This window comes from Poecilia latipinna, unplaced genomic scaffold, assembly GCF_001443285.1.
Source record: "Poecilia latipinna isolate Pla-1442-1.1 unplaced genomic scaffold, P_latipinna-1.0 Scaffold1821, whole genome shotgun sequence".
NCBI lineage: Eukaryota > Metazoa > Chordata > Actinopteri > Cyprinodontiformes > Poeciliidae > Poecilia > Poecilia latipinna.
This window is the reverse complement of record NW_015114437.1, coordinates 71,451-86,848: the sequence shown is the minus strand read 5'-3', so window position 1 is coordinate 86,848 and position 15,398 is coordinate 71,451.

The following is a 15,398-nucleotide window of genomic DNA, read 5'->3' as shown; positions in this document are numbered from 1 at the left end:
AAGCTAAATATTTAGCTTTGAACTAATTATTTAGCTTAACTGTTTAGCCGAAAGCTAAATATTTAGCTTAGAGCTAAATAGTCTAAAACTAAATATGTAGCTTGCCGGTTTGGTTGGTATCCCAACTACAGCTAAATTTCTCCAGACTCTAAAGAAAGTTTTGTTAATCATGACTTGAGCTGATTCCTGAGCTCAACGTTTGAAACGTGACGTCGTCACTCCCCAGATTTTCTTTCACCTTTTGACTTGTTTCTCCATTACAAACAAGAATCTGCTTTTAAATATCAGTAGCTACAAAAAGATCTCTATAACCCCGTAATGGGTTATAGATCCATTTAATTACACACATGTCAAATCTGTTATGTTTCATTGCTAATGATGATGCACAGTACCCTTTAAATCCTGTGTGTATTCTCCTAATCTATGGATTTGAGTTGCCTGCATTGTAGGTGGAGCAGAGGAAAATATTCTAAATAATTTGGCAAAAATCACAGAGGCTAAGAAGAAAAACAGGGAGGAAAAATCATAGAAAGCCATTATATTAAGACTGACTATAAGAAGTGGAGAGTCGAGGTGTGCTAGCTAACTCTGGTTAACTAGCTAACTCTGCTGCCGAAGCCGTCAGCCTTGTAAGAACAGCATCAGGCTGATTAGAGAGCAGTCGGGCCAGACGTCGACCTGCGGAGACGCGCCGCCGTAACCCGGGTCGGGTCCGCCTCGTCTGCACAGAAAGGGATGTTCTGCTCCGAGCCATTTAAACACGGCGCGCCTGATTTATGGCGCCTTCAGGCTGCCAGGCATTATGTTTTAAAGCCCTCACTCACACAAATTACAGAAAAAAACAGAGCTCTGAAGCCGTAAAGTTGATTTATAAGCCAAGAGATGTCTGCTGGAGATTACATACACACACACACACACACATATACATATATATGTGTCCAGCAGACATCTCTTACACACACACACACATATATATATATATATATATATATACACACACACATATATATGTATATATATGTATGTATATGTGCGTGTGTGGACATCAGTGGACATCAGCGGTTTAATAAAAATCCAACTGGAAACAAACAAAAAAGCACAAATATTAAGAGCTAAACGAGGCTGAGCATGAAAAACTGTTAGTTTGGATAGTTTGGATCTTGAGGAAACACAAGAATGTTAATGATGATGATGAGGAGGAAGAAAAGCTGTTCAGTTATAGATTCTAAATCTCACCAAAGGGATTTAGAAGAGACCGCTCCAAAAGCAGGAAGTGGACTACAGCACAGGGCATTCTGGGTAAATACAACCAAAGCTAACATGCTAGCCTAGTGCTAGCAGGAGAAATGGCTCCTGGTCTTCAGCCAAAGACTAAAGAGAAATCCTCCAACACTAAAATCTGACGCCTCCATTTTTATAAAACTTTTAAACTCAGTGTCTTCAGAGGTTTATGTGTCGTTTCCTTCAGTGGTTCTTGGTGCAGCGCCCCCACAGGCCAGGAGGGGAACAGGTGGGTATGACTCAGAGCCACAGCAGCTGGAGGTGGAGCAGATGATGAAGTTCTGGTTCCAGTAGAACCGGGCCAACTGGACCACCAGGACGGAAGAGATCCTCAGTAGTCAGATTTTAAAAGTAGTCAGAGTATCTGCACAAACTAAATTTAAATAAAATGGTACAGAAGAGGAGAAATGGTAGCAAGTGTTTAAGAACAGAGGACGAGACGGAAACTGAATGACTATAATTTTTTAAACTCTAACAGCAGAAACGTGTTGAGGCGCTCCTCTGTTTTAGAGCCGGTTGGTGGCGGATCTCTGGTACCGACTCAGGTATTGTTACAGGCGGATCAGGACTTTGTGTCTGCAGAGCTTTAGGTGTGGCTGTTTCAGGAGGAATTCAGCAACAATCTGCACCATATAATCTATATTTCTCTGTTTTCCATCGAGTTCCCCGTAGCGCGCCGCCGCTGACAGATTTCTCATTAGCGTGCCACAAACTTTCAACAGGGAGTTGAGCGACTGCGTGTCGTCCCGCAGCAAAGGGAAGCGGCTCAGGGCTCTACCTGCGGCCTGGGGGGAAATGATATTTAATCACAGCCTCACCAGGTGAGGAGAGGGGACGCAGCAGACAGCATGGCACCGCCACGAATTCCTCCGCTATCATAGCGCAGATCAAACAGCCTTTCCAGGGACAATCCCTCCATCTGAGCGCCGTGGTTCTCACAGCAAAGCATGAATGTTTTCTAAAAAGAGAAAAACTAAAACTGCTGCTTAGACGTCTCTGTGTTTTGCACTGATCTTCATTTGAAGTCGGTTGACCTTGCCCTGACCTCAGCAGACATAAAAGCTATCAGAGGGGGGCGAAAAAGGCCAAATCTCCCCAGGGAGAGAGGGAGGATGAGGAGGGGAAACTCTTAAAGGGGCAGTGCGCCATGATTTCCAGACACATAATCCCATTTTATAGCTCAGTCAAGTAATTATGTTAACTTCAGCTGTTATAGAAATGATACATACCAAATATGACTTAAAAGAAATGTTACTTCCTGATTTAAAGCCTGAAAATTGGGCCTCTGTCTCTTTAATGATGCATTTAGCTCAGGTTTAAAGGGCCAATGTTATGTTTCCACATAGCAACATTTTTTAGCACAATCAATAAAGTGTTTCAGTAAGTTGCCATAGAAACTCTTATCAAATACGACCTTTCTTCCTTGAAATTGGGCCTCCGTCTCTTTAAGAAGCTCCTGTTCTTTCTGAAGCTTCACCTCCAGGAAGTCATCCCAACATGGCTCCTCTATTAACCCTTTAATAACGATTTTACCAGCGTTTCACTGAGAAGCAGCTAATGCTGCTGGCTAGTCTGAAGGAGCTGAGTGTGGGAGGAGCTTCATCTTTGAAGGCAGAGCAATGTCCGAACAGCTGAATGGTTGCCATGGAGATTAATGGATTTGAATGGTTGCCATGGATATTAAAGGATTTGTTAAACATTCATGGAAGAATCAAGGCAAAACTCCATGCATGTTTTTGATGAGGGAATGAAATTATAACTTGATATGAAGCTGAAGTTGATTTTACACGATTATTGTCATAATATTATTCTCATAATTTTTAATTTTTTAGTATGGCCCTAATACACCGCCTCATATTTTCTTGTGGAAATTCAAAGTAATTTTCCTATTGACAAAAGAGTGAAAACTAAAATCTGCATTTGTTATTAGAGTTATACTTTTAAAAATTAGCTATCGTTTTGTCTAAAATAATATATTGTGACTGCAGAGCCTCAGGTTGCAAAGCCCTGCTTTAGATATATGAAAAACTAATACAGAAAATAAAAAGCAAAATTAACTGTCAGTAGATCTTCCTGAAATAGAATCAAACTCCTGAGCAGTTTCACTCCGTGGCTTTTATTTGCTTTCTAAAGAGGAAGTATTTAGGAAGTAGGCCAAACGGGTACACAGCACTATTGTATGGCTGACAGAGAGATGACCTTGTGTGTGTGTGTGTGTGTGTGTGTGTGTGTGTGTGTGTGTGTGTGTGTGTGTGTGTGTGTGTGTGTGTGTTTAATCAGACAGAGAGGGGGGATTAGAGACCAGGCACCTGGCAGGTGGAAACAGTCTGTACTCATCTGATGCCCTCCTGTCCTTCTGCGCTGTTGCTCAAACACAGGCACAATATGGGACTTGTTCATGACTGGCCGACAGATTTTAGCGCCTACAGTAGCTGAGGCTAACAACACGGTTAGCAACATTTAGCATTACCTGAATTACATTAAACTACAGAATGTGAGTTTCAGTTCAAATGAGATGGTTATGTAGGTCTAATGAACAATTTGTAATCTATTAATATTTTAAAGAGTATTTTAAAAACAAAAAAGAAAAAAAAGGCCCACAGCATGACAGATTTTTGTATTAACAGAGGACATTAATTTAATTTAGGGAGAATATTTTAAAGTTACACAGTGAAACATTAGCAGCAAAAATTTGAGGATTACTTTTCCTGTCATAAGAGAAATGTTATTACTATGTTATTACTTCATTAATAAACGTCACTGTTATGTATTCTATTACTACATATTTTGCTCCACAATAGTCACTTCTTTAAGTCAGACTGATTAAATGAGAATGTTTTTCTAAAGCAGACAGTTATCTAATTCCAGTTTGTCGTTATCATTATCGTTATAACAGGATCATAAAATATCGCGATAAAAGTCCATATCGCTCACCTGTAGTTATTAGTTAGATGTTGTTTAGTTTTACTATTTTTACCAGTAGTTTTACTTTTTTCACACTTTGGTTAATTTTTAGGGGCAGAATTGTATCATAAGAAATGTTTCCCAATAAATAATAAATTATACAATAAAATATATTAAATTACTGCTGAACAACCAACTGACTGGCATTTTCTTTTTTTGTCGCCGTTTTGAGGTCTAGTGTAAGTGGGATGCCGTAATTTGCCAATAGATGTCATAAACATCGGTTTGAAAGCTAATAAATTGATTCATTAACACAAAATTGAATCTATAATTTCAGTTTAATTTTATAAATGCATAATATAGTAACAGTTATAGTTTCTCCCTATTAATTATTATTTATTTCAGTTAAAAATGTTTTCTCAGTTTCAGTTTTTATGGTTCTTTAGTTAACTAAATAACCAGAGGCGGGTAAAGTAGTCAAACATTGTTCTCAGCTAAGAGGAGCAGTACTTCAAAGTATTTTTACTCAAGTAAAAGTAAAAAGTAGCCGTCCAAGAAATTACTCAGAGTAAAAAATGTATTTCGTAAACATCATTAATATTTACAAATGACATCATCAGATGGACCAAATTAAAGTTACGTGGAAATTTTGGTATTTTTAGGACAAGAATTCAGATAAATATCAAAAAAATTAAATCATGCAAAAGAAATTTTTTTCCAAATCAGTTTTTTCACTAAAAAACTTCTGAAACTTTAACACAAACTGCAGGGGTGAGTCTGTCTGGTGAAGACATGTTTGTTTTTCATTCAGTGGGTAGAAAACCAACATTTTACTCAAGTAAGAGTAGAAGTACTTCAAATACTCAGTAAAAGTAATAGAGTAAATGTAAGTAGTTACTCCCAGCTCTGATAATCTTTGCAGCTGGAAGTGAAAACCGGCGCAGTTCCTAATCTGGAGTCCCAGGCGAAGCCGTTTGTCCTGGGAATTAAGAAATGTTGCGTCTCTCTCCTTAGTAGGCAATGTGACACTCTGAAGTTGTCACTTGACAGCCAGCTGAGTCATCGCTCAGATATCCTGGAGCGTGACCTTCGACCCTCTGGGGGATTCAGAGGAATGACCAGAGAAGAAGAACGCCGGCGCACCGTGCAGAAGCGGAGCCAGTCCCACAGTTAGCTGCAAACCCAGAGAGCTGTTTTCAATTACGGCTCAGTGTTGGTCTACCGCATCATTTCAGGAAAATGCAACCATAACTTCAAACCACAATGTTTGGTTTGGAGACGTCGGACTCCTTCCCCTCGCCTTTCTCTTGTCAGGGAGAATTCCTCTACATGTGAACATTTTCTGACCTTTCCTCGCTCGTTAAAATGAAATTTCAGGCTTATAACATGTTGGATCTCATGTTTTCCAGACTGCAGAAGGATTTGTCTCTTGACCAGCGTCGCCTTTCTGTCGGTTTGCTCTGGGTCGCCATGGAAACCAGCAGACGCACCGCCCCGAGGGGTGGCGGTAGTTCCCTATACTACTTTTACTGCTTTGGGTTTCAGCTCGTATTTGCACCACTAAAACGCCCAGCTGGATCCAACAAAAGTACAAGTGTGCTACCTCTGGTTGAACACGATGCGCGTGTGGTTGCAGCTCTAAAAACTGAAGCGTTTAAAGGAACGGCTCCTCGCAGCGACGTGGATGTTTCAGCCTCCATTTCCACGCTCACAGCACGCCGTGCAGCCAAACAGTTTAACGTTTCAGCTCAACCTTTCACATCTGATACAAGAACCTAACACAGATGTTTACACTGGCTAGCTTTTGTTGGAAAAAAAATATATATATAGCAAATGAAAATTCAAGATGGCCGCCAAAATACATTTTTGCATTAAATTTGTCTAAATTTATCATAATTAATATTTTTATCGTCAAATGAGACACAACTTCATAAATAAAAATTATATTTATTGACTTTTTTTAGCTGCTTCCTGCTACAAAAAACTCCCAACGATCAGATAATTAGTTGCATTTTAAATGGTTGGAATGTGGCAGGAGGGCTTTCCAAAGTTAGGAGAAGTGATTAATCTGATTTAATCTTTTGATCGATTGACGGGACAAAAATTTATACAAAAACGTCACAACTGTCAAAGAAGCGTAGCCTTGAAGAACCAATTAAACAGTTGGTTGCCATTTATGGAGGATTTATAACAAAGAAGAAGAATAAATCCGTCCAGGCAGGAAAATGGTGGCAGCTTTCGGGGGACGCTCCAAAACGCAGAGCGATCTTTTGGGGCCCCAGATGCAGCGCATCCCCGAGCCGGCGCTCCGATGTCCCAGCATGCACTGCAGATGTGGGTCAACTGACATCTGTTTCTCAGTGCCGCCTGGGCTCGGCTCAACCCGACCAGCCTGGCTGCCATATTCATCCTAATAACCTCTCCCATAATCACCAGGGATTATTCTAATATTAGTGAGCGCACACACCCACACACACGCAGCGATGCTCTGATTAAGGTATAGTGCTCCATATGGTTTTTTGGAGGCTTTTGGGGAGGATTTGTGTGTTTTTAGCCTTTCAGTGAAAAGCTAGGAAAAAGCCAGCTTAGCGAGGACTAAAGGGAGTCGCTGCGTAAATAATGTTAGAAAATAGCCTCTGCAGAGCGGGTCAGGCTGGGTGAGAGTTCGGACCCGAATCCAAAACGGACGGATTACGACGATGTGGGAGTCAGGAAGAAAGACGCTGCAGGGGCTTCAAGATGGAGCTGCACTGCAAAAACACAAAATCTGGTTTCTACTGCAAACATCTAGAAATAAGACAAACCAGAGACGAGTAAATTACCCAAAAACTCCAGTCAGAGTAACTGGTCAAACATTTCATATTTAAAAATCACATCATCAGATGGACCAAATCATAAAATGGAAATGCTCGTGTTTTAAGGATCAAAATGAAAATAACTCGTATAAGTAGCAAAAAATAACAAAATCAGGCAAAATTATTATTTTTTAAACATTGAATCAATAAAAACTTATGAAACTTTAACACAATCTGCAGGTGTGAGTCTGTCTGGTGCATCTTTGGTTAAAAATGTTTGTTTTTCATTCAGTGGGAAGAAAATACAGAAATTTTACTCAAGAGTAGAAATACTTCATAATAAAGTTACTGAAATTACAGCGCAGCAAAAACAGTCCGAACAGAACATTTACTGAAGAGTTACTCAAGGAAATGTAACTACCAGATATAGTAGATATATAAGCTTGTTTTAAGTCAAATATTCCATAATATTGATGAAAAAAATCAATATTATGGCAGATTATTTCACTTAAAACATATTATAACAGCAACTACATCACCATTATTTTCAACAATATTAATTAATTATTGACTTAAAAAAAGCTCATATTTCCTGTTGAAAACTTAGTTGTAAGTTAGTTTTGTTTTATTCCAAGTGTCCGAAGATATTAGCACTAAAGGTTTTTGCAGTGCGTAATGATCTGACTGTCCAATCTGGGATTTCCATCTAAAGTTGTTCAGCATTCCTTGAGTTTTTTAAAGTAAAATAATTTCTCTCTCTTTCTCAACAACAAACTCCAGAGTTTGGATGGAAAAGTTTCACTAGATAAAGTTTCACCAAAGATAAAGAGCAAACCAAGCAGCTTTCAGCTTCTATGCAACACAAATCTGGAACAAACCTCCAGAAAACTGCAAAACAGCCGAAACACTGAGTTCCTTTAAATCAAGCCTCAAATAAAATCTGTTTACAATAGTCTACATTTTATTTTATCAGTTTATGCTTCTTTTTGCTCCTTTTCATTCATAATTTTTTTAGTTCTTACATGAACTATTCATATGTATTATTGAGTGAATAAAATTAAAAATAAAACAATTAAATCAATTAAGGAAGGAAATTTATGTGATGGAACGAATGACTAAAAGAAGACATTTTTATGAAAAAATGGGAAAAATGAAGTTGAGATGTTTTGTTTCTGTCTTTTGTCTAAATGTATGCATGTTCATGGATAATGTGGCCTTTATACAATACTCTGTAAAATGTCTGACTTGTCTTTGGGTTTCTACTGAATAAAAAGTGGAATAATAATAATAATAATAATAATCTCTGTGTCTTTTGTGGCAGATCATGCCTGCGTGTGGCTGTCAGTGGGGTTGTACGGCTGGTGGGTTCTGCTCCACACACAAACACACGAGCATGCACAGTGGGCTCCCACTGCTGACATTCAACATTATTCTTTGCTGCATTTGCATCTGCAGTCGCCATGGTGACCTTGTTTATGACCGAAACCCCGTCCTGCTGAAAAACGTGCAAAATATCCCAGACAAACAGGCGTGTTGGATCAGCCCAGGTCTTATCCGTTACGTTTGGGGTGGAGATCGATTAAAGCTTTTAGTCAATTTAATTTCAAGGTGTTTAAAGGACAGAATAAGCAACATTTCCTGCTAAATTATTGAAGAAATAAACAACAACAAAGACACTTATTGTTTGTATCTCTTACTGAAGTTAATTAACCATCAGATTAGTTCAAAGTTCATCTTTCATGGAGCTTCTTTAGAAAAAAGGACTGTGGACGCTGACGTTAGTGTTAGCTGCCACATGTTAGCATTGAGATGCTATTTTAGGTCAGAGAAGTGGCTTTGTTGTCCTTTGTTGTTGTTTACAGGTGAAATTAATGAGTTAGCCAGGTAACAACAGCAAACAGAAGTTTTTAAAGTCTATTCTAGATTAGTTAAGCAGACCTGTGGAGACCCTGTTGCAGTAATCAGTGCGACTAAAACGCATGAATCTGTTTGGGACATTCGTCCTTCAACCATGGAAATGTTCTTCAGGTGATAGAAGGCCGACATCGTAACCGTCTTTATGTGGTTCTGAAGGTTCAGGTCAGAGTTCAGCCTGATCTCTAGTTTCTATCTGTAATAACTGAAGCTGTGCGTTGACAAAAGTATTATGTAGGTATCTAATAGGAGGGACCAAGGTTCTGTAGGTAAAATTAAAACCAATTAAGAACTGGGCTTAATTAGAGACTGTGACTCAGGAAGGTGCTTCAATGAAAACAAACTTTACATTTTTGTTGTAAAACATTTAGAAAACCATGTTTCACTTCTATGTGCCACCATATTGTTGGCCAATATCCCAATAAAATGTGAATAACTTTGAGGCGCTGCTCTATCGTAGCAGCTTGTTAAACTCAGAGCAGTTGGTGTGGATGGATTCAGCGTCAGCACCCACCTAATCACCTGCTGGCTGGACGGATAATGACATTTGTTAAGGCTTTCCCTCAACCTGCCCAGGGTGAAAGGTCAATCTGGCTGCTTCTCCTGCCATACAAACTGAATCTGGTGGGAAAATAACCTAATGATCAACAGGAACTCAGAGATCCAAAGCAGGAGGAGGCCAACGCTGCTTCTCCACGGCGTGTGCTGCTGCGCTTGTGGGTAGTGCAGCATGTAGACAGCTTTTTCATGACAAAGGAATCTGTTATGCAACATGTGAGCGGACGCTAATCTCGCCAAACACCCTGCTGCTCCTGGCCGCCTCTCGGCACAACAAACCTGCCGGCCATCTTCCCGGCTACGCACCCAGGTGGCCGTAATGGGTTTAAGAGCAGGCGGAGCTCCTCGGCCTGCTGGCCAGACCTGAGCCCTCCTGCACATGAAGACGCATCAGAGGTCAGGCCGCCAGCAAGTCGCCACAACGAGCCAACGGTGGCCGGTTTACAGTCAGATATAAAACTCATTTTCTGTTGTTGTTTCATTAACATTTGTAAAATATGGCAGTAAATCAGTAAGTTTCTTAACGTTTATTTACTCTGGATTCTGAAAGACATTTGTGTGAACTTTGACCTCTTTAATGAATGTTTTAGTGACGTGTACAACTGTTCACAAGGCTATCTCTAGAAAGCATTACTCTACCTGATGGCGTATGCTAATTGGCTTTCAACTGTTGTAATCTAAGGCAGACGCACGTGTGCACTCAGATTCACCTGCAGAGCAGAAATATTCACACCGCTTCAACTTTCCACGTTTTCTCATGCTAGCACAAACTTTAATGGAGTTTATGGATTTTAAATGCTAGCCAGACCAACGTAAAGGTTTAATTTAGTCTGTTTAATTTAAACTGACTGTCCATCTACAGACAGACTTTTGCCCAGTTTTATTTAAAAAAATAACTCAAGCTCAGTCAAGAGTAATTTGATTTAGGGCTCAACTTCAATATGTACATCATAGTATCTCTAGCTGCCATGATAAGCACAGCTAACAAAATCTTAGCTACGCTAATCCTAAACCACTACACATATGAGTTCCACTGCACCAACACGGTCTTTAACAGAAGCTAATGCTAAAGCGCTACAACAACACAGTCTTTAACAGAAGCTAATGCTACAACGCTAGCCATGATTATGCACTTAATTCTATTGATCCATCAAATAAAATCTATCAAAATAAAATTTTGTGCTGAAATGGATAAAAAGGTGAAAAATACCTTTGCAACCACAGGTCTTGCCTGAAATGCAAAGCTGAAAAGTAGACTTCTTTTTCTGATTAAATTTAACTAAATATTAATAATGTAGCTATAAAATGTTGGTTTTCAAAAACAATCCAAGTTCAGCTCACTAATTAGCAGCTTATCGTTGTTCTGCAGAGCAAAGCCTCTTTCCGATTACGTCCTACTTTGAAGATGGGAGTGGAACTAAGCTGGTGTTCGATGTGTGGGAACGTTCAACGATCCAAACTTGCAGGGCAAAATCACCGCAGAGGGAGCGTTTAAAAGTGGCCTCTTATCAGTGACAGTTCTGGCTTATTTCATATCTGCCCACAGCATTATTGTGACAACTTTGATGTGCTGCGAAGCTTCAGGCCCCTCTCCACATCCACGGCTGCAGCGCTGACGCACAATAAACACTCTGATAACGGAGCAATCTGCAACTGTGGTGGAAACAAATAACACGGCGGTCCTTACAACACTTCTTTTGTCGGGGTTTGGTTCTGGATTCATGAGCAGAATGAAACAATTGGTTCCAGATTGAGGCAGACTTCTGTTCTCCCCAGGGGGACGGTTTAAATATATCGGAGCAGAGAGAGGCAGTTCTAACAGTAAATGGTGAGAAAGCCATCGAGAAAAGAGGAATGAGTGAAATGGAATAAATTTCAACCCTGAGCAGTGTGGGAATGTTCGGGGAGAACAGACACAAAGAAGAACCAGCTGGAATATAAACCAAATATCAGCGATAAGAAAGAAAACAGCATATGATAAACTCTGGAAGGGTTTGATGCATCAAACTAAACATATTTATATAAATACATGCAGTTTGACATGGTTAGGTATGCTTTTTTTAACTAATATAAATACTTATTAAAAATCTATGAACTGGGTCACTTTACATCACTACAGTCACGTGAGAGAATTCAGATACCCGTTTACATTTCAAAATAAATTAATCGTAAATTTCCAGCAATCATTTAGTATTAGCTTCTGGTAAAAATCAGGCTAGTGCAGGGCTTTAGCATTAGCTCCTACTAAATAGCATGTTGGTATTGTGTTTATATTTTAGCATTAGCTTCTAGTAAATACCGCATGGCATTTTAGTGCATGCCAACCTCATGATATAATAACATGAAGTACGGTACTTTAGAGTTAGCATCCAGTAACTACCGTGTTTGTGTAGCGCTTTAGCATTATCTTTTGCTAAATTCCATATTGCTATGGTGCTTTAGCAATAGCTTCTGGTAAATACCTTGTTGGTGTAGCACTTTAGCATTAGCTTCCACTAATTCTAATGTTAGCATTATGCTTGTACTTCAGCAATGGCTATATAACACAATGGTATGGTGCTATATCATTAGCTTCCAGTAAATACCATGTTGTCGTAGCCCTTAGCGTTAGCTTCAGGTCAATACCATGTCGGTGTAGCCCTTTAGAATTAGTTTCTGGAAAATATGGTGTTGGTGTAGCGCCTTAGCATTAACTTCTGTTAAATATTGTGTCAGCATGACGCTTTAGCATTAGCTTTCATTAAATAATGTACTGGTTTAGCTTTTTAGCATTTGCCTCCGGTAAATGTTGTGTTGGTTTAGCGCTTTAACATCAAAGCGGAAAACACTTCAAACATGCAGGACGGTTTGTTTTGAGGTCTGGGGTTGGGAAACACTGCAGTGGACGGTGATAGACGAACTCGTCAGGGAGAGGAAGGGGACATGTTCTTGATTTTAGTCTCTTCAACACAAAACCCTCTTAACAAGCGCATGCTTCATTCTTGAGAGGCTAAAATGACCTGGAAAGGCTTTGGCTACGGTCCAGCTGCCTTCACGCCAACACACACACACACACACGCACACACACACACAGTCCTCATCTTGGGTGATTACATAGCCTTTCAAACTCATTTACACACACAAGCAATCAAGCTGAAAACTAATTAGTTACAACATACACAAACAAGCACACACTGACACTTACACTCACACCTACAGGCATGAAGAGAGCGTCTATAGAGCAAGGTTAAGAGAAGTGGAACAATACACACGTGTGAGCCATAATCATTTCCACATTCAGACTTTAAATGTTCTAATCGTTCTAATAATCAGAAAGTATTTATTAAAGGAAGGACAGATTCCCAAACTGACATGATTACTGCCAGACCTCTAGAAAGCAGGTCCTGCCTCACAACATGAAGTATGCACTAAGGTTTTCCACAAATGGAGAAAACTTTACCAAAACTACTCCAAGACCGACTCATCCAGGATCTACGAAGAGCCCAGAGCAACATCTGTCTGAACAAATCTGCTAAATGTGTTTCCAGCTTCTCTTGAGCGCATTAGATTAAAAAAACACCTTAAGCTAGCCATAAGCGCAAAGACACTTTATTTTAAATTTTTCCAACCTTTTCACACAGTGCTCCAGAATGCATTGATGGAAATAAAGCTTGCGTCAAGAAACCGCAAACCAATTGTCGCTGCTCTGCTGTTTTTTTTCCCTCAATAAATTAAATCATTTGAAAACTGGTTTAGTGTTTATTCTTGCCATCTTTGATGTCAGTTTGATGGTCTTGAATACTTAAAAGATGAAAGTGTTTTTCCCCTCTCTGCCTTCCACTCACCAAATCAATTAATCATGTTTGTACAGCACATTTCAGCAGTAAGGCAGTTCAAAGTGCTTAGAAAACACAAAAATGTCATAAAAGAAGCACCAAAGAGTCAACAATTGAAAAAACAGCAACTCTAACCAGGTGGGTTTTAGCGTTGAGTTAAAGGAACTCAGTGTTTCGGCTGTTTAGTAGTTTTCTGGAAGGTTGTTACAAATTTGTGGTGCATAGAAGCTGAAAGCTGCTTTGCTCCATAACTGGTTCTGAGGATGCAGAACCAGAACCAGAACCTGAACCTGAGTGGCCTGGAAGGTTGATACGAGTTCTGCATCCACAGGTTTGGATCTGGATCTGCAGGAAGGAGGCTGGTGTCAACTGGCCGTCCATTCAAGGCGCTCTGTGTGTGCGTGCGAGTGTGTGTGTGTGTGCGCCCGCGCGTGTGTGTGTGTGTGGAGACAGTTCAGTTGTTGTGTCCCAGAGTCTTGTCCCCAGGCTATCTGACACCTCTTCCTGTTTGGACATCAGGCCCCTCAGGACTCACACAGCTGTGTACCAAGCTAGCTCCGTTGCTTGTTTTAAGTCAATAATTCCTTAAAATTGATGAAAAAGTACGAGATCTAGTAGCAGATAAATTCACATGTAACTATATATTTTTCCCATATTATAAGTGAAATAATCCGCTAATGGAACTAGAACCTTTTCATCAACATTAAAGAATTATTGACTTAAAACAAGTTCCTATATCTTGCTAAAAGGTAATCTAGTTTCGTCTTATTTCAAGTGCACAAACATATATGCACTAGAAACTTTTTGTGTTTTTACAATGAAACTCCCATTTTTGCACTTCCATTTGTGTTTCTACTGCTTCTAAAAACAGCTGAGTGACCCCAGCAGAGTTCCGCCCGTTGCCGAGCAACCCCAGTGGAGTTTCTGCCCATTACCTAGTAACCCCAGCAGAGTTCCGCCCGTTGCCGAGCAACCCCAGTGGAGTTTCTGCCCGTTACCTAGTAACCCCAGCGGAACTCTGCCCGTTACCTAGCAACCCCAGCGGAACTCTTCCTGTTACCTAGCAACCCAAGCCGAGTTTCACCTCCTCCTTCATATCTAACAAAATTGGCGTCAAATGCTTGTGCAGTAAACGTTTTGATATAATTTAAAAGATGTTAATGAAAAAAATTTCCAGAAGTCATCATCAATATCTACTGAGCAAAAGGAGCAGAAACGAAGCAGCTTCTCTGGATTTAAAGTGAGAGAGCTAAAAATAAAAGTTTTTAGATCCAGAACACACTACTCAGACTTTTAGCCGACACACAGTCACCGCCGGACTCAGAGATTCGATACTCATGCTGGAATATGTACCGTAAATCCCACCATAGATTTCTGTTTCATTCTTTAAGTTTGAACTTCTGAGCTCCTTCCACATGTAAGTACATCATTTAGTGAAACATTTTGGTTTGTATTCTCCCCAAAGCAAATGAGTTTTACTTTAAGGTGACTCACTTCCTGTCTCATTTATGACATTCACGTCAAATCACTACTAAGCTTCCAACAAAATAAATCTTCAGTGTGCAACAAAGTAGGTAAGATTGTATTTATTTATTACTTATCCCTTAGACTATTTAAAATGTATTCAGCTTAAACATTACTGTTCTAATTCTGCTTTAATTGTTTGTTTGTGGCTGCATTATGTTGCTTTTTACATCCATTCATATGTTTTTTTGAACCGTGAGATCAATTTTTCTTCTGTAATGAGGAAAATGTCTGGTAAATTTCTTCCGTTTCTTTGTTTCTACTCACTAATGTTTGTCCCTTTAGATGATGCAACCAGAGCAGGTTGCATTTGATGTTTTTGTTTGTTTTAATCCATTCTGACTGAGTTTGGGATCATTTTAAAAAAAAATTGGCAAAAATGTTGGTTTGTAGATTTGGAAAGCTGGTAGAAACATAACCTAAAACACCTGCAGCTGTAGGAGAAACGTGATGAGGTTAAATGTGTGATATTCTCATTCCTTCCGCTGCACAACTGTGCTCTGCTTTGTGCCTTTCTAACATAAAAGTACAATAAAACACCTTGATTACGGTGAAGCGGTGTGAAATCACAGAATTTGCGTTATTCCAGAAATTTCTTCCGACTTCA